Source organism: Onychomys torridus, chromosome 11, assembly GCF_903995425.1.
Source record: "Onychomys torridus chromosome 11, mOncTor1.1, whole genome shotgun sequence".
Taxonomy (NCBI): domain Eukaryota; kingdom Metazoa; phylum Chordata; class Mammalia; order Rodentia; family Cricetidae; genus Onychomys; species Onychomys torridus.
Genome location: NC_050453.1, coordinates 88,810,763 through 88,830,597, shown reverse-complemented (window position 1 = coordinate 88,830,597; position 19,835 = coordinate 88,810,763). Strand labels below are relative to the sequence as shown.

Sequence of the window (19,835 nt, the reverse complement as noted above, 5' to 3'; positions counted from 1 at the left end):
GGTTCAATTCCTATCACACACACACACACACACACACACACACACACACACACACACACCCTACAAATAGAGAGACTGACATGTCAATGTTTCCTAAGTAATAAATGAATTTAACTAAGCCAGTGGTAATAACCAACCCATTACAATTCTGACTATGTATCTAGCTAGCATGCTACAATTAGTGTATATAAAGATAAAAGAATTTCTTGGTGATAGAGTGCTCAGTCAACCAGCACAATATCCAAAATAGTGTGGAGGAATGTTACAAACAATAAAATAAAAACAACGGTATTACTACACTCCTTAAGGAGATTTGAAACTAGGTAGAAATACAATGTTTCATGCTTTTTAATAGTAAAAAGAACTATGGCTATGTTCAGGAATGTGCACATCAGCCAGGCCCAGCCTTCAAAGAACCCACATCTCTCATTGCCTGGTCAGCAGCTGGGTGTGCAGGGGGCAACGCTAAAGCCTGCAGGATGCTGGATGCAGCTGAACCTCAACAGGGATTCAGAGGCAGCCTCTGAAGGGAACAATCAGAGCAATGAGGAGGAGTCCATATTTGCATAAGGTAGAAGAGTAAAGGGGAAAGATTCCTGGGGAGCCATAGCTCAGGCATTGTCTGTGGACTGAGAACCAACAAGTGTGTGGAGAGAGGACCTTCCACCAGATTCCCTATGTTCCACGCAGGCTATCTCAGGAATTAATGTATGCACAGTCTGGGAAATATTTTCAGTAGTTTAAATCCAGGAGGAATCATAATCAATTTGGTAGCAATAAATATAAATCAAGCTACCCTATAACTTTAACATAACACCATTCATTTCAGTGCATGCAAATACTCTCTTTAAAAAACACCTTTTTCCTTTGTCCAGTTGGCTTTTTTACCTGTGGCCTTCCTTCTAAGGACAACTTTCCAGGGAATCCTTCTCACTGTGGACAATGTGGTTTAGCCTGAGTCATGTGGACATTTGGAGATGGACTCCCACAGGTCCTGCTGACCTCTCTTCTATGTTGTTTCCAAGGTCAACGCTGATTTCTCTGAGTCTGGCCCTTACTGGAATTTGTCAGCACTGCTCATTAAGTAAACTTGGATTGAAAAAATCCATTTACCTGCTTCTTACCATTGGGCAACCTCAAAATTCTATGAATTTCATCTCTGAGGACCCCGGGCACTCATTTACCCTTTCCACTCTTGCTGACTGCTCTTGGGCTCAGGCCTGCCCTGTATCTTCTGAGGACCCTGAGGATAACCTTATCTTTTTTCCCTCTGCTTCAGTTCATGCTAAACACTGCTAGACTCATCATCTGAATACAGCTTCATGCTCACTTCCTCCTCCTGATGCTAAATGTATCTTCTTGCCAAATAACTATTGAGGTCCTGTTCTCACTGTCTCCCTTCTTTCTCACACATTTCTATTATGTTCTCCATGCTCCAGCCATGCATTCTCCATACTCCAGCCATGCATTCTCCATGCTCTAGCCATGCATTCTCCATGCTCCAACCATGCATTCTCCATGCTCCAGCCATGCATTCTCCATGCTCTAGCCATGCATTCTCCATGCTCCAGCCATGCATTCTCCATGCTCCAGCCATGCACACTATTTGCTGTCCAGAGGATAAGATGCACCCTCTCCTGCCTCCTGTGGTTGTTGATTTTGTTACTGCCCCAGAAATGCCTTCCCGACCTGCCGTACATCCTGACAATTGCTGCTAAGTCTTCAAAGGATGGTGGATACTACTTTTTTTTCATGAAGCCTCCCAAGCTGCACTATTACTTCATCTAGTATCACCTGGCACTTGCATCCCGTGTGCAAGCATTCTTACTCCTGCAAAGTAACCCCTTTCAATAAAAATAATCTATCGCCTTGCTAACTTAGGACCTTCTGACATGAAATGTTATGGACTACATGACACAAACAGCTTCAGCCATGTTGGGAAACTACCTGACCACACACATGAAGCTGCAATGCCTAGGACATTTTCATTGCCACACACAGGAGCTCATTACAGAGATGAAGTTACAAATCTCTGGACGGAGTGAGAAAGCTGAGGCAGCATTCTGCAATAGCAACATGGACCAACAACGCTAGAGCCATTGTCTCTGGGTTCTAATCCCAGCTTTGTATCCATGGGAGAGTCATTTAACCTCTATACCTGACTGTAGATGTAATTCTAAACAGTCTTATTAAATAAGAAACACAGAGCTAAATGCAGAGGTAAAAGCCCAGAGATGGAGCAGTATCCAAGAGCTAAGACCACTTTATCTTACCACTCGCTGCCGTCTTTCCCCTGAGAGAGAGACCTTCTTCCCATGTCCTGTCTTTTTATTGTCTTTCTGTTCTACCTTCTCATTGGCTGTAAACCCAACCACATGACTTCCTCATCACTGCCTGTCTATACAGAACTCCAGGTCTCTATGGTTGGTACTGAGATTAAAGGTTTGGGTCACTGCTTGGCTGTGTCCTTGAACACACAGAGACTCTGCCTAACATGTGATGGGATTAAGGGCATGTGCTACAACTACCAGACTTCTGCTTAATGGCTTGCTCTTAGCTCTGACCCCCAGGCAACTTTATTAACATACAAATAAAATCACATTTCAGCACAAATAAAGTATCACCATTCCTGACTGTCCTCATCTGTATTTCAAAGCTCCTGACACAACCTGCTACCTTTCCCTGTAGGGCTATCATGAGGTTTAGACACATACACAAAACACAGAGCATCACAAGCAACTGGTACCACTGACAGTAGCTATTTTTACTTTCCTGTTGTGGAAATATTTTCAATGGATAAATACAAGAATTTTGTAGGTTAGATGTCTAGCAGTATTGTTACTAGAAAAAGACTTCACTGTTTTGTTGTCATGTCTGATTGTACTCTGTAGCCTGGCAAGGGTTGTGACAGACAGGAAAGGCGAAATTCACTGGAGTGGCCCTCTGTAGAATGAACTGAATCCTATGCAACCCACCAGTCACATGAGGCTCCAAGTCAAACAGAAAATTTTCAACAACCAAAAGGCTGGTACAAACAGCCATTGTCTTCTATAAATACCCCCATTGTTGTCATCCAGATGGGCACCCAAGGAAACCATTTGACTTACATATTTTGGCCAATGATTCTACATAAACACAAGCACAGATAACTGCTACAAAAGAAACCTAGCACTGTACACTGAGTTTAGTCTGATAAGCAAGCTCTGTGCCCACGTTTTTAAGCCATGTTGTTTAGCAGGACTTAGCATATAGGAGTCTGCTTCAAAGATGTTCAAATGATACAGTGATTCACTTATTAATGGTGTGGTTAATAGCTGTGACTGCAGGGCATCAACATCTGTCATTCCTCTCTCCACAAAACATTAAGATACATTAAACACAGGTTGCCACAAGTGCCTCAACTTGGTCTTATGCTACAGACTCATATATATGGGGCAAGCTCAAAATAGCTGCTAAACTTGATGTTTTCTTACTTTTCAGTCAGTGCCCATGCTCTCATATCCAAATGATTACAGTCCTAGGAAGAGCAAACTCACTTTACCATCTTAGTTTTGGACAGAATACACTAATTACAAGAATTATAGCAAGCAGACTGATACTAGACAAGGCAAACACACAAACTCTGACCTTGTCCCACAATGGCTGGAATCCCTACTTTCCCTCATACCTGAAAGACTGGCCTATATACTTCAGTTTGTTCCCTTCACCCCAAGTGTCAGGAAAAAGTAGTCAGGGTAGACTGAAGGCCAAAGCAAGTACCCCCAAATCTCAGTAGCCTCATGCAAAAATGGTTTACCGCTTCTTTGCCTTGCATTGTAAGCAGATGAAAACTAGGGATTCTGTTCCATATGGTCATTTGGGGATCCAAGCTTCTTCCATCTGTCATTCATCATCTACTAGAGATCCAGAGACCTCCCTGCACCCTCAACAACTGATCAGTAGGTCAGAAGGAGAACTTGAAAAAATAAAGTTACCCTCTCTGGGCTTTATCTCATATCTATATATATCCCATGATGATAAGCAATTGCTATGTTCTATGCAGACACAAAAGGGGGTCTATTATATAGCTTGTCAGTCAGGGTAAATTTTATCTCCTAATGTCTAGAGATTCCTCTGATTGTTACACAATGGCACCTAGTGGGTAGAATCCAGGGACACTATTACACATCCCATAGCACAGTTGGGTGCCTCCCCAACAAAGAAATATCCAATCCCACTGTTAAAATGCTGAAACTTCAATGTGGTAGTCTCAGTCACAGTCATATACATGTCTGTGTATGACTGTGCTGAAATCCGAAATCCATTATTGCTTTCTATTAATCAATCCCAGCAGCGCCACATGTGTGACTCATTCATGTGCTTCCTCCTCCATCTGAACTCCTTACCAAGCCAAGGACCCAACAGTCAAAGAATTCACAGTGGAATGGGCCTGACAACCTTATGCAGAGTGACCACATAAAGAGAGTGAGATTAATGAGAACAAGTGGAAGGAAGGTGATTTGGGAATTGGGAGGAGATATATAGATGGTGAGATAGGAATGAAGCTTTGGTACACATCCTACAGCTCTTCTTCAGCATACAAGGAAACTGCATGAATTAAGGAACAGAGTTATCAAAGGACAAGTCATTATACTTCCTGGTATGAAGGGTAATAGTAGGAGAAGAGGGTTGTAAAATGCTTTTCTGTTCAAATGTGGGGTTTGGTACCACATTCAAGAAAGATGTAGGTCCTGGCATCTGATGGACCAGCGGACACAATGACGAACCCTGACTTTCAGAAACAGTTCACACCACCAGACTTTGCCTAGTGAAGCTGGCCAGCACAGCTCAATGTTCAAGTAATAGTGAAACCCACCCCTAATCTCCTAAAAGAATTTGACACCAATGTTTTCAAAGATGGCCCTTGAGTCAACAGCAGAGTGGCTAGAGCAAACAGATAATCTCAACCACACACCTTCCCCAAAGACGGGCTCATGCAGGGCTCTGGTTCTTTTACTAAGCTATGTGGCACTGAAGCATCTTTTAATAAATTCCCTTTCCAATCCCTGACCCCTATTTTGAGTATGGCTCACACTAAGAGGATGAGCAAAGGTGCGGAGATAGCTCAAGTGATAAAGTACATGCCACAAACAACAAGAATGAGTCGATTGCCCAAAACCTGAATTAAAAAGCCAGATATGGTGATGTACACTTGTAAGCCCAGTGCTGGGGACCTAGGAGTAGGTGTGTCCCTGGGTCTTGCTAGCCAGCTAGCCTAGTCTACTTGGTAACAAAACTCACAACAAACAAAAACCAAAGATGGATGCCATCTAAAGAACAATGCTTGAGATCATCCTCTGGTGTCCATACTCACATGCTCAGGCATACACCCAAAAGAGGACAGATGTGACCACATCACCCAGGGCCATACCCTGCTCTGGCATAAACCTACCATGTATCCTGGGCTAAGTCACTTGACTTTTCCAAGCTCTAGCCCCCAGACAAACAGGTCTTCAAGCACTTTAAACTTGGACTGCTTGAAGTACAAGACAGACACAATCTATCACACTGTGCTGTAGTTAACACCCCCACCCACCCAATAGCTCTCAGTTTTTGTAAAATAAATTTTATAACACTACATGTTTTGGAAGAAAAATATCTGATAGCCTACCAGTCATTAGGTGGACATTTTCAGTGAGCAACTTCTTCAACGTACTTTGAGTAAGATGCTTGTAATATGAAGCCGAAATCACCACATAATCAGCAGAGATTTCTGATGTTGAGACTAAAACTGAACTTTAAAACTACTGTATTTCTATGAATATCTTTACCCCCACTCTGCTGTACTCACGTTAACCCTCCCATCATCGTCCGTCTGTCTGTGATAAGCTTTGGAGAGACAAAGTATACTTAACTATTGAGCACTATAGATTATATAGAACAGCTAGCATAAAAAAAAAACTCATAAAAGGAAGAAATTTGTTTCTTTACAAGTCAGAATCAGCAGGGGAAAATAAGTGAGGAAAGTGGCCCAGAGAGGTCACAGGACAACTGCTTCCACACAGAGAGGGGGGTTCTAGATGGCAGGCAGGCAACTCCTTTGCAAGATTGGAATCTAGATCAAGTCACATTTGCCTTCAGGAAAACAGATAACAGAATCTTGTGGTGCCACCCCATACGGAATCAAAGAAAAGATGAGGCAAGTAGCACTGGCTAAATCAGGTCTATACTTCAAAACTGGTTAGTGATGCCCTCCCAGTTTACAAGGAATTCTACACTGTCTAGATGGCATCTCTCTTTCAATTTCCATTGCAGACTAGACTTGGCCATGAGGGAATGTCATTCTATGGAGTACAATAAAAAGAGAAGGTTTAGAAACCTCCAAGGGCAGGATCTAAATATCTTGTGATACAGGATCTGAAACCCAACATAGTTTTGTTTTTTTCCTTCTTAGTGAAGACATTTTCTGTGGCAAACTAACAAACCTCTTGTAGGGCAGTGTGATGACTATCTTAGGATGTAATTCTGAAATGCCTTAGTTACTATTTTGTTATAAAACCTAAGGGTAGATGAGCAATTAATTTTAATAGAAAGAAAAGGGAACTATCAACTAAACTAGCATTGAGTATTTTGCATTTAGAAAGGCAATCTGTTCACCCAAGATTCTCTTGCACAAGCAAAATATTTGCCTTTTACTTAGGTAAGGTAACAGGGAATGAAGAAATCCAGCTCCTCAAAACAGTGAACATGCTGTCTTAGTAGACATGATGATTCCATGGGGAAAAAATGGTATACATGCCTTACAATTACCTTCTGTGCTGAATGCATGAGGGTTACAGAAGAAACAATCAACAACCTAACCAAACAAACCAGTTGCTGGCAGTCTGCTGCAGACTCTGCTCGAAACAACATAGTAGCTTTGGATGAACAGCTAGCTATCCCTCCAAAGGAGACAGAGAACACAGGAGTTATCATTTAACACATCAGGTAAATACTAAGAGAATCTATGGGACTAAAGGTCTTAGCAGTTTCCTCCCAAGAGATACTAGAGCATGGAGCCAGGCCTGGTTCACTTCCTACTGCCAGGTGCTGTGGCAGATGCATCAGGAACTCCCTAAGGAATCCTTGGAAAGAAAGCACTAGGTCTTGTGTGTACAGAGCTCCCAGACCAGCCCACGTGTCTGTCATGTTTACAACACTGAGCAAGTTCCAGAAACATCCTTGCTTCAAACAAAAGACAAGGCAATTTGATTGTCCTTTGGGCTGTGTGATTTCCATAAGAAGAAAAACATAGAACACAGACTCCTACATAAATATATCCCAGATGCCACTTCACCAATACAGCAAAGTACATCTAGATACAAACCCCTCCGATCACCAGAGACTCAGCATGGACTGGTTCAACACTGATGGTGACTGGCAAACACAGCCTCAGGTTTAAGAGGCTCTACTTCTACCTTGTGTGGCCCTTTAAGTGATTTCTAAAGAACTGACTAATTCCAACAAGTCTTCATTGAGTGCTTACCATGTTCCTAGCCTTGGACAACAGCCTGGATTAGCTTAGCAGCAGCCACCATTAAAGGTGATTTCTGAAATAGCTCATTAGCTTTATATTTCTAGTATATATTTTCATATTTATTATTTTGCCTAGTTTCTTTGTCTTCTTTAAAGTCTTTAAAAAAAAAAAAAAAAAAGAGTAACAGCAAGAAAAGATCCATTCCAAAATGTAGATTCCTAAGCAAGGAAACTAACATCAGGTTACCTTGTCTCTTCTCAGCCTAACCCTCCCCCTTCTCCTTCCTCATGCCTGAGCTGGTTAAATGTCTACAATATCTGCTTCAGGATGGCAAACCACAATCATAATCCACAACAGGACTTCTATACAGAAAGGCAAGTTGTCCCAGTTTTTTTGTGACCACTAAGCTTTGAAATGGAGTTTCGTGACCTAGGTGTTCCTCTGTATAGACAAACTTGGGCAAACCCTCTGCACAAGCAACCTGAGCCCAGGAAAGGCCAAGGGGCTTCTGACAAGGGTGGAGACATTCTACAGACTCTCGGGCCTTCTCTTTGACTATCAGACTACTGAAACAGTGGTCCCAAGGCATTGCAATTCCCCAGCATTCTCACACCGGGGTAAGGAAGAAGCTGGGCCCTGGATACAGAACTTGTTTCCCCGGAAGAGACTTTACACTTCTTGTCAGACCCCATGGCATGAGAGCTGGAGCTGAGACAGTGGTGGGTCAATGATGAGGGGACTATACCTTGACCAAGACTGCTTGAGTATACCTCTGCCCTCTATTTAAATCTAAACCTCATGTCAGCACCCTAAAGATGGACTTTGGGATCACTCTTTGTCTGTCCCTCTTCCCAGTGTGCTCATAGTGAGCAAATCTCTTTGCTCTGCTTCTCACTATTGCTTCTCTCTTTTAAAAAAAAATCTGATTTATTTGTTTTATATGTGTATGGGTGTCCTCCTGCATGTATGAATATGTACTAATGTGCCTGGTGCTCATGGAAACCAAAGGGCATTGGAGTTACAAATGGTTGAGTGCTGTGGTATGGGTGCTGGGAGCCTAAACTGTTTCCTCTGTGAGAGCAAGTGCTCTTAATGGATAAACCATTGCTCTGGCCTCTGTTGCTTATCTCTTTAACTGGCCTCTCGAGGATGGTAAAAGAGACTATCTTGTGAGGGCTGCAAGCCCAGGCACTGGCTCAACTCTCCAACAAGATCACTCTGGTGTGTCTTTTACTTGGTTTAGAGAAAGGGACCAGTGTCCTAAGTCAGCTCAGGCAGCTCTGGCTTCCTCATATACTTCTGACTTGTTGCCTCCAGCTGCTTCTAGCTGGCTCCAGCTTCCTCCTGAGAAGTAGTTCCTTTGAAACTACAAGCCACTTTAAGAAAAATGTCATAGAGATATTCCAGTATTTCAGTGTTAAGACTTCAATGGCAATAAAGTACAAAGGGAACCCTTTTCTAAATATTGTAGGCTATAATTACTTAGGGGGAGATATCTCCTAGGTTAGCTTACCTACTGGATTGGACCAGGCTTGCTCACTGGTGGCAGATGGTGAATAAAATAGGAGTGAATAATAGCTGCCATTTATTTAGTGCTTAGCACATGTAGATCATGTTGTGTCATCTCTCAATAACCTCTCTCTCTATATTCTGTCTGTCTGTGTCTGTCTTGTTCTTAAAAAACTTAAGGAGGTTGATTCTCTCTCACTTCTAAGATGAAAAAAAAAAAAAAACCCAATGCCCAGACATCTTAATTATTCAAGGTCAAACTCAATGTCACCACACTTTAAAAACTCCATGCTTCAAACCACTCCACTGGAGTAGAACTGTGTAAAATACATGGTAAGAAATCAAGAATTGGGAGAATAGTATCAGATAGATTTCTTTTATTCTCTTCCACCTTAGCTTTTGTTTTACAAAAATACTGAATTAAGTATATACATTAAACTGTAACAAAAGAGATTTTTGTTAGAATCATACCTGGTAAAGAACAAGCAACCATTACTTGAATAAATATAATTGTTTATCCAATATGTGGCTTATTCACTGGTGCTGGATGTTTCAAGTGCTAGTCATATTCCACTAGGATCCTACATTGGGGGTTTTGAACCAGTGTCATGGGGTAGAAGTTGATAGAGGGCCACTCAGTCTAGTTAAAGGTGGCCCTGCCTAGATGGGTAAGCCACCGGGTACTTGACTAAACAGGTAGCAATAATCCTCATGCAACATTGGGGAAGTCCTCCAAAGGACACAAATTTCTCTAATATGCTTCTGACATGTTTTGTGTTTGGTTGGTTTGGTATGATTTGATTGTCTTGGTACTGTTGTGGTGGTAGTTAATATTTTGACAGTGTTCCTTGCAATCCAGGCTCCTCACTAAATAACTTAGACTGACCTTGAACTTCTGATCCTGTTGCCTCTACCTCCCTTGGTTCAATGTCCAAACCACAAAATAAATAGTTTGGCAGGGTGATACAGACCTGTAATCCCAGCTCTTGGAAGGCAGAAAAGAAGAACAGTAGTTCAAGGTCATCTTTAGCTACATATCAAGGTTGGGGCCAATGTAGACTCTAAGAGACTTTATTTCAATAAATACAGTGGAATAAATGAGTGCTGAGATTAAAGGCAAGTGCCTCCAGTCTAGCTCTCCAACCATTTTTAATCTGACCCTGTTAACCCAAAGGAAACCAATTTGTAACTGCCAAAGGACATCACTTCACAGACTGGCTTTGAGACATTTCTCTGAGCTCCGTTCTCTACCCTTCCAACTGAGAATGTTTGTGGGTGAATGCATTCCTGCCCAGCTTCTCCCGGAAGCTGAACATATTTCTCTCCTTGGTAATAGCACTCTTCTCCATGACCAATCATGTGAATTCTAGAGTCAAAAGAAGTGAGGTCACAGAAAGGTAATTATGAAAGGAGAGGAGGGGGACAGCCTTGTTACTCAGCCCATCAGTACGGTCATCACTGGTTTGCACAGCCATCTAGTGAGATGGGAACTCCTGGTCTTGTGCCACCATGGAGAAGATTGATTGATTGGTTGGTTGGTTGTTGATTTTTAGGTAACGGACAAATGCAGGTTGAAAAAACCAATTTCGCTAGGAAGACCCACAATGAGAATCTTCACCTCCCAAACATAGTGTTAAGCTCAGGGCAGCTGGTAATCAAATTCAATTCAATATTTAACCATTATTAGTATAATCAGGGGAAGCTTTTAGAAATAAGCTTCTTTCTAATCTTTAAGAATATAGGGCAAAAGTATCTATAATCCCTTAATTGTGGTAGATCAAAAGTAGTTCCCATGTCAAAGATTCACCAACAGTAGGTGTTTGTTGATCACTCCTTGTACATGGTGGGAAATAACAAGTGGAGACACATTCATCCAGCCCTCACATTGTAGGAGCTTTTGAAGAAGAACATCCTGCAGATAGCAGTTGCTGTGGTCCCTTGGAGAGAAGTGCACCTCAGCTACCCTCTCTCACTGTTGGGCAGGACCCAGAAGAGCAATAACTAAAGGGTATTGTGCACTGGGGCTCTGGGTAGATGAGGATTAAGACATCCTGGGTCATCTCTTTCAAGCCCTCCCTTTATGTTAATTTAGCTTTGATAACTTTCTATGATACAGCGATTAAACAGAAAAACACTTCAAGTGATAGCACAAGTGTTCTTTGTAATGAATGATCGATGAATAAATGAACAAATGAACATGAGTAGATGAAGATGCTGAATGAAATGAAACAGCAGAGGCATTTTTTCCAGAGAACTGTGGGATAATGAAGGATCACTAAGGGTCAAATGACTCAGTTAAATGTTGAGAGTGGAAGCGAGCCTTCATCAGTAGGATGGAAAGAGGGAAAGGACATTGAGGCCGTATAATGCACAAGAACCAGGAAAAAGGCAGCAAAAGGCCTTGGGAAAACTACAGACTAGCCACCCAGCTAACAAAGAGTTTTAAAGTCAGATTTGGAGGGGTTAGAAGATAACACAATTGGTAACATATTTGCCACACAAGCATAGAACCTGAATTTGATAGCCAGAACTCATGTAGAAAGGCCAGGCATCAGGCATGGTGGTACACACCTATAATCCCAAGATCAGGGAGGCAGAGGCAGACGGATGCCTGGGACTTGCTGGCCACCCATCCCAGCCTTACTCAGAAAACCCTAGGCCAGTAAGAATCCCATCTGAAAAATCAAGGTGTGTGGTGCCTGAGCTAGGACAACACACAAGCTGTTCCCTGACTTCTAATACATGTACACACATATAAACACACACATGAGCAAAAATGAAGATTGGAAAGGAATTTTGGGGTCAAACCGGAGAAAACTACAGGAGAGATGGGAACATGAGTTCCCTCCTAGAAAAATCCTGAAATATGTATAAAGCATGAGAGCTGACTCCTTGGACCCACAGCCCAAAAAAAGAGCCACCAGAGGTAGCAGCACACCCATACGCTCTTCTCCCTCCTTTCCAACTACAGTGTCTTTGTGACAGGAGGTACCAGGGAGCATTCATTTCTGCCACAAGTGTCCTCCACCTGAATAACTGACTTCATAAGGGCATTAAAGAGGTCACACAGAATATAGAAATGTATTTTACAGTTGCTTAAATGTCCTTCAAGGTCAATCTCATGGGGCTTTCTTCTCTTTCTCACTCAGACTGTGTTTGCCCTTGGCCTAACCCTGGCTGCCTCCTCAACAACTCACTCTACACTTCCTCCTGGCCTCATACCTCCCAGCTTTCCACTCCAATGAAGCTGGACAGGAAGGGTGGCCTCCACACTGCTAGCTAAGGCCCTGTGACTTCAGAGGCCAACTCAGTCCCCTGTGTCTCTTCTGTGTATAAGAGCTATCTTTGAAAAGGACTTCAGGGTGACAAAAGCATTACTATTTAAATTCAATTCTAGGCTTATCTTTAAAGCACATACCAAATCTTAAAAATTCTGATCTCTGCATGCAGCTGTCTCAAAGTGGGCAATGATGTTTAAGTGGCCAGCTTGTCCCAAAGCAACCATCTTCCTGTAAGCAGCTAGGATTGCCCACTCCCTTTGCAAGGCTTAGTCCACAGCACTCAGTTCTTTGTATGGAGAGCATAGCAAGGCAGGATTTAAAACTCACTACCCTCATAGCCAACATGGTGGTTAATGGAAACATGAATGGCCTAGAACACACTGGGTGTCCTGTGGATCCATTGACCTGAAAAAGCCTCTTGGCCAAATTGCTGTTTCTAAACATCAAAATAACCTAAGTTATCCTAAGCCCATCCTCACCTGTTCTCCTCCTTTATGTTTTTCTAAGGTCTTTGCTATAGCAGGTCACCTTCTGCATGACTCTAGACCCCCTGCCACTCTTTTTCTATCCTGAGCTGTTCCAAACAAAATCAGGAAGTCTTAGGCAAGAAGCAGATGGTAAGGGAGGAAAAGTCTGCAAAGGACATCTCCATGTTACATAATACTGGGCATGAGACCTGTTAGCATCATCCTTGGAGATAACTGCTGGCCTATCACTGCACAGTAAACCAGTACCCCAAACGGTCATAAAGAGAATTTCCACATTGTTCTTTGATAATTAGCATATAATCATGTAAGGAAATATACTAACATTTAGTAACTAACAGGTTGGAGAAGATCTAACCTATTATTTTTAATATGTGTACATATGTGTGCATGATGCATATGTGTGTGTATGATATGAATTCACCTTCCTGTATTTGCATGTGTGCAAGTGTGTACATGTCACAATATACATGTGGAGGTCAGAGGACTGGGTGTTGGTCATTGCCTTCTACATTGTTTGTGTCTCTTTGTCATTCTCTGTCACATACACCAGGCTAGCTGGCACATAAGGCTCCAGAGACTCTCCTGTCTCTCTTTCCCCTTTGTTTCTGGAACACTGGGATTGCAGATGTGTTCTCCCATATTCAGCTTTACTTGGGCCCTGGGAATGCAAACTTGGGTCCTAATGCTTGCATAGCAAGCTCTTTACCCACTGAGCCATCTCCCCAGATGATGGAAAGGAGTCTTTAAGATATCTACCATTGATTTACTCAATAACTGCTCATGCAACAGCAAATACCTTCTAACCTTGAGCCAGGCCCCATGGGACAAGAAATGTGTAGGTCACTAGTATAGCTCAGCTCCCTGTTCTTCCTACTTTTATGTAAGAAATACTGGATTGTGGCTAAAAGGGTCATAGAGCTTGTTTGGGACGAGAACAATGTAACACGCTTCTGGGCAGGATTATGGGATAGCCTGACACCTGACACTTCCTTTCTTGAGTGCAGTGGTCCTATAGATCAGGTTTGATCAAGCCTCTCTTGGTTCAGGGCCTGAGTGACTACAGTGAGCCCAGCCTTTCTATTCAGCAAGCCCAGGAAAGAAACTTGGGCATGGACCTGTGGAGCACTCCTCACTACAACAAAATCTGTAACACATCGCTGTTTAAAAATGAGTGAAAAGAAACCCACAAAAGTCTACTGGTCCATCTGTTCTCTACATCAGGCAACACTGAAATGTAGACTTTGTTTCAAACTTGATGCACAGCTGGGTATGAACAGCACCTGGAAGAAGGTACAGCAGGGTGGTCAAGAAGAAATGAAAACAGAGTGACCTCCACACATTGGTCAAGCCTCAGCAGCTATGGAGAATCTAACTGAAGAGTTCAGTCTAGAAAGAAGGCTACCTCTGACTCAGCTCAGACACTTACAGAATAGAGAACACCCTAAAGAAAAAGACAATCTAATAGAGGCGGCATACAGTGTACTCCTCAGAGGCTCTTCCCTTATCTTGGCCACTTACAATTAGGCCTGCATTTCTCTGTCTCCCTATAAGCTCTCTGAGGGTGATTCATGACTGTGTCTCTACCCATCACTCATCCATTGGCACCTCTCACAGACCTGTATCTATTAAGTGCCCAAGAACATCTGCTGGATGAACAAGTTAGCACCGAGCAAAGCATTGGAGCCTAAGGACAACTATGCCAGCTGAGAGCTAGACCCACTTCTGCATACCCCCAGGGGAAAGAGACTCCTTGTGAAAAAAAAAAGCCAATGAAATGCAACATTTCATTATGAGTTATTACAGCACATGATTAAAAATCACAATAAAACATAATACTACACCATGACTATCTTTGTTCTTGGATGTGCAATTACATGTGCAGGCAACTGTTTTCTTATGTGGAAATTTGTATGTGAGTTTTTTTCTATTAAAAAAGCCACACCCTTAGTTCTATTGCATTATTACATTCTCTGTTATTCCATCACGTGGTTTTTCTTCTTGCTGCAACCCAGGACACACCCTGAATTACTGCTGACAGAAGGATCACTTGTCAAAATACCTCCATCCTACCACCATTTCAGTATCCTTGTCTCTCCAAAGCCTTTGTTTCAGCAAGAACAGCTTAGCTGCTCCACTTCTAATGATATTCCAAGCTTTCAGTAGGATTAACACTGGTGTCACTCCTGGTTTTAAAGTCACCTTTCAAAGGAAAACTACTCTAGACCTGAATGACAAATGTCTCAAGTTTTTTAACTTTATCTTAAAAGGAATTTGAGGGGAAACTAAAAAGCATCCACTATGGTCCTTGATGCTGTCATGGAGCAAGAGATCCCAGGAGCCTATGGCCCTCAGCAATCTCACTTCCTATGAGGAAAACCTGTCCTGTGTGGGATGCTGGTTTCTCCGGGAGTATGCCAGTGCAGAGGTGTGTGTACTGGTCCAGCTGAAGGTGAGGTTTCCATGCACTCTGTCAAATATCTCTGATCTGGTAAGGTTGATCACAACAGAACTTGTCTTGGAAAGAGATAAACAGGCTAGAGTTTTTGGAAAAGAACCAAAACCTAGAGTTAAAATGCAGGAGAGCCTAATGTCTATATAAGAGGAAACTTAACTAAAGCTACCTTCACCATGATCTTTCTTCTCCTTCCCAAAACCCTCTCTGCACCTCCCAGCAACTTAGTCCCGCCCACCCTGCTCTTGATATGACAAATAATATTACAATAAAGGGGTGGGAGAGAAATGGTACTTACTATCTCCTTAAGACGGTCACTGTACTTGGCCAATGCCCTAATGAGCACTTCACAATTATCAGCCTTCCTATTATATCATTAGATGGCATCCCTGCTGTAGCCTGCCTCATATCCAAGCCTACATTCAGGTACAGCTGTCTGTGTACAGGCAACATCAAAATTCCCACCATCCAGTGGAACTAATACACTCCAATGTAAGCTGCCCCCAGTGACCTCTCCAAAAGAAAAGGATGAAGTCATTTGCAATTTGTTGGTGGAACAAGACATTCAAATGAAGTCTCTAAGTTAGGACAGATTTTCTTTGCTTGGTTGGGCAGCCCCCACTCCTTCACAAATGGGAATGCTGTGGAAGCAGAAACCACCCAAGCAGCCCTGTGTCAGCACCCAGAGATACCCAGGCAGTTACCCAGATCATCGGGGTTACCTGAATCTGTCACGCGTCCCTTTCACCCCCTTCTGCGTGATGACATCAAGTGGGAACCATATGCATTTGGGAGGCAAGAGGCTGACAAGCAGGAAGCACGATTGGGACGCAGCTTTGTTCAGCCTGCACTGAAATACATGCAGTAAGGGTTAGATACACGCGGCACAGACAAAAATCCAAGCACCCTCTACGGCCACTGTGACAGAAGTGGGTGTCCCAGGAGGGTGAAACTGGGGGGTGGAATGCTGTCAGGGCAAGGAGGGGGCATCAGGGCTCTCCCCAGTAAAGAACCACCTCCCAGCTCCTCTGCAGTCTCCCCCGCCCTCAAGTTCTCCCGCGGTAAAGTGGCTACCAGCAATAGTAATTCCTCAGAAAGATAGGAGTCGGGATGGAGAATACCATCATCTTGGGGCAAAGATATACTAGCAAAATACACTAGTTAAACCCACACGGCTGACAATGCGGGGCTCATAGTCACACGCCCGGACACACACACCAGGGCTGCATCTGCAAGCATCCTTTCATAGCCCCAGCTACCACCTCCTCAAGTCACTGTCACTGTTTTGTCAATTACCCTACTGTTTCCAAATCTGTGTAGCGCACCCCCCCCCAACACACCCCCAGGGTAGGCGGGATCCCGGATCAACGCTGTCAAAGCAGCTCCCTACAAGTCCAGCTGGCTTTGTCCTGCCGCTGTCCTTCCAGGAGCAAGAGCCCCAGGCCCATGGGTCCGCACAAAAGACCCCTGGAATCTGGCCCTCCACTCAGCCCCCTTTTTCCAAGAATGGCTGCTGGCAACTTCTAGCAGGGCTTCGGGGAGTGGGAACGCAGGACAGAACTGAAGGGGACGACCTGGGGCTTGGAAAGGCTGGGGGCACAGCATGGACGCGCGCGCTCGCACCTCAAGGGCGCGCGCAGCGCATGCACAAGGCAGGCTCCCAGGAGCAGAGCTCCAGGGGGCATCCCAGGACTCAGCCGAACCACAGGCAGCTGCCACGGCCCCATCTCACTCCCAACTCAAGCAATGCCCAAGAGAAACGCAACTCCCGAGACCACCTCCCCGGGAGACTCCACTCCAGCTCCACACGCCTTTACCCAAACAGGTCACCCCAATCACAGTCCAAGAGATACTCCCAAATGCATCCCAGGTTACCGTCTCCCTTCCCCGCTTTCCCTAAGAGCAGGTATCGCCGCGTGCCCCTTCAGCACCCGGGACCTGGGAGAATACAGAGCCGGAAAACAAACCGAAACTCACTGACCTCTCTCGGCCGCGGGCTCGGGCTCTGCTATGCTGGCGGTGGCAGCAACACCCTGGGCAGCATCCCGGGGGTCCGCGCTGCCTGCCGCGCTCTGCCACACGCGCGCGGAGGGCCGGGTGCCGCCTGCTCCTCCCGCCGCGGGTTGTGGGGCGGCGCCGGCTGAGTGGCGGCGGCCCTTCCCGCAGCCCAGCTCCCGGCCCGTCCTTCTTTCGCTTCAGGCGGCGCCTTCCACCTGCTCCGCCGCCCTCCGCGTCCCAGATCGGACACCCTCCGCCCGGTGCGCGCTGGGCACCAAGCGGGAGCTTTTTGTGTCACCCCCAAGACCCAAGCGTTGAAGGGGGCGGGAGGCTGAGCTCTGCTCCACGGCACCGCCCCTCCCAGGCGGCTCCACCCCCTCCCGCACTCCACCAGGCAGCCTGGCCTGCACGTCCGTGTCTGTCTGTCTGTCTGTCTGTCTGCCTATCTGTCCCTAGTCGCCAACCTCCTGGATGTAGGGGGAAGCAGGGACGCGCCCTTGACCCACCGTAGACCAGCGAGCACCAAGACGTCTTGCTTTCCTCCCGCGGAAGCGGGACCTGAGTGGGATCAGGTGTGACCTGGAGCCCGCGCGCCCGCAGGCTAGAGCAGCTGGCCTGGTCCCGGTGGTGACCCAGCTGCAGCTCAGGACTCAGTACCACGGGGAGGAGGGAGGAGTCTAGACTGTTGCCTTTCCCGCGGGTTCTTTTTGGCTGCCCCAAAAGTTCACTAGCCCAACTAGCGCAGGAATCTTCCAACGTGGAAAGGGCTATGCACCCGAGGAGGCCTACAGGGACACCTCACAGCTGGACCTCGCGTGAACAAAGCACGCAGAATAGGGAAACAGGTGCGAGGGGTTAGAAAGAAGCCTAGGGGGACGACCAAGCTCACCTGATTGCCCATGTTGAAGCCCAACTTCAGGATCAGTGGTAAGGTGCTTGCCTAGCATGCACGAGGGCTCAGGCTTACCCTCGTGCACCCCCAAACAAAAATAAAGCCTAACTCCTACCTTCCGGGCATGATCTTAATGTCATGTAATCCCAGAAAATCTAAAGGGCTCCTCCTACTTCTTTGCTTAGCATATAGTGGCGAAATGGGGAGGAAGGTGTCTGGGACAGCACGTCTGAGATCTGGCACCTTTCAGGATCCATTCTGTCAAGAAAAGTCCTGTGTCTCCATCTCCACGGTTCAGCTGAAGAATCCCTCTGTTGATGCACAGAACAGATGGCCTTTCCTAGGCTGCAGGTACTGAGTGCCTGGATGGGTCCAATGCTTCTTCCTGTACAGCAGTGGTTCTCAGCCCTCCTCATGCTGCAACCCTTTAATACAGTGCCTCACTTTATAGTGACCCACAACCATAAAATTATTTTCGTTGCTACTTTATAACTTAATTTGCTACTGTTATGAGTTGTAATGTAAATATCTGTGTTTTCTGATGGTCTTAGGCAACCTCTGTGAAAGGGTCCTTGGACCTCCAGGGTTCTTGGCCCACAGGTTAAAAACCGCTGCTGTACTGGAAGCCCTGAGAACCATGATGGTTCTGTGTGACCTAATGAAACAGTGTCAGCAGCTGGTCCTTCTTGCTTTGCCCCACACTTACAACTTGTGGGTGGTGTTCCAAACAGACTGTTTAGTACACTGGGAAAAATCTACATCCAAGAAACTAATAAAGTTTGTAGGGTATGTGCAGTCTCTGGGATCTCAGTAAGAGTACCACTTTCTCCAGTCACCAGGCTGGGTTGCCCCATTGTTCCCCTTTTAATCTCAATAGCAGCTCACAGAGGTGTCATACTCATGTCATATCTTAGGAACCGAAGCTTACTTTGTATGAACATCTTCAGCTTTAATGCAGAAGAAAAAAAAATCTAGCTAGGTGGTGATGGTAGTGCATGACTTTAATCTCAGGACTAGGATGCAGAGGCAAACTGTGAGTTTGAGGCCAGTCTGCTCTACAGAGCAAATTCTAGAATAGCCAGAGCTACACAGAGAAACCCTGTCTTGAAAAACCAAACTAAGAGGGAAAAAAAGAAAAAAAAAAGTCTTTTGGGGATGGTCTTACATATGTATCCCAGGCTAACCTGGAATTTACCATGCAACCTTGTTGGTATTCCTTCTGCCTCACCATCCCAAGTGCTGGATTTACAGGCATGAGCTTCCTTGAAAAGCTAATTTTTAGTCACATTGTATTTATAGGGGCACACAGCTGCCCCAGCACAGGTGTGGAGGAGAATTTGCACGTTCAGGAGTCAGGTCTCTTCTTCCTCAGGAGACTGAGCTAGGGCCAGAAATCTTTAGTCACTGAGCCAAGTGGCTCTGGAAAAAAAAAAATAGTGATGAGAAGCTAAGCAACTTAGATGTTGGTCAAGGGCTTGGAATAAAGGTGATTCATAACACCCCAACATTTTACCAGTAGAGCTCAGCCAGAAATATTATTATGCATGGGTGCCTCACAAGACTGCTTTTAAGAAAGTAATTTCAGGAGTCAGTAGTTAATCTAAAATGTTTCACTGTCCCCCAGTTGCTTTCTAGACAATTCTTTGGAGTGGGAAATGCAAGGATTCGGCATGTGCAAGGTAAACACCTCCAACTTTATTCATTTCCACTGACTGGGATT

The 19,835-nt window shown here is 44.8% G+C and overlaps 1 protein-coding gene across 6 annotated transcripts in view; it reads right to left on the bottom strand.

The window, feature by feature from the left end:
* Positions 1-17,865, bottom strand: part of Rnf152 (ring finger protein 152) — a 68,279-nt gene extending 50,414 nt beyond the window's left edge. For 2 of the 6 annotated variants that reach the window (XM_036202257.1, XM_036202253.1), the window contains exons 1-2: positions 17,207-17,571; positions 15,948-16,070 (exon numbers count right to left, since the gene is read on the bottom strand). The gene's annotated coding sequence lies outside the window, so the exon portion shown is untranslated. Of the gene's footprint in view, positions 1-15,947; positions 16,076-17,206; positions 17,572-17,729 lie in introns of those variants that run through there. The other 4 variants (XM_036202256.1, XM_036202254.1, XM_036202259.1 and 1 more) reach the window with 4 other exon arrangements.
* Between the last annotated feature and the right edge of the window lie 1,970 nt (positions 17,866-19,835).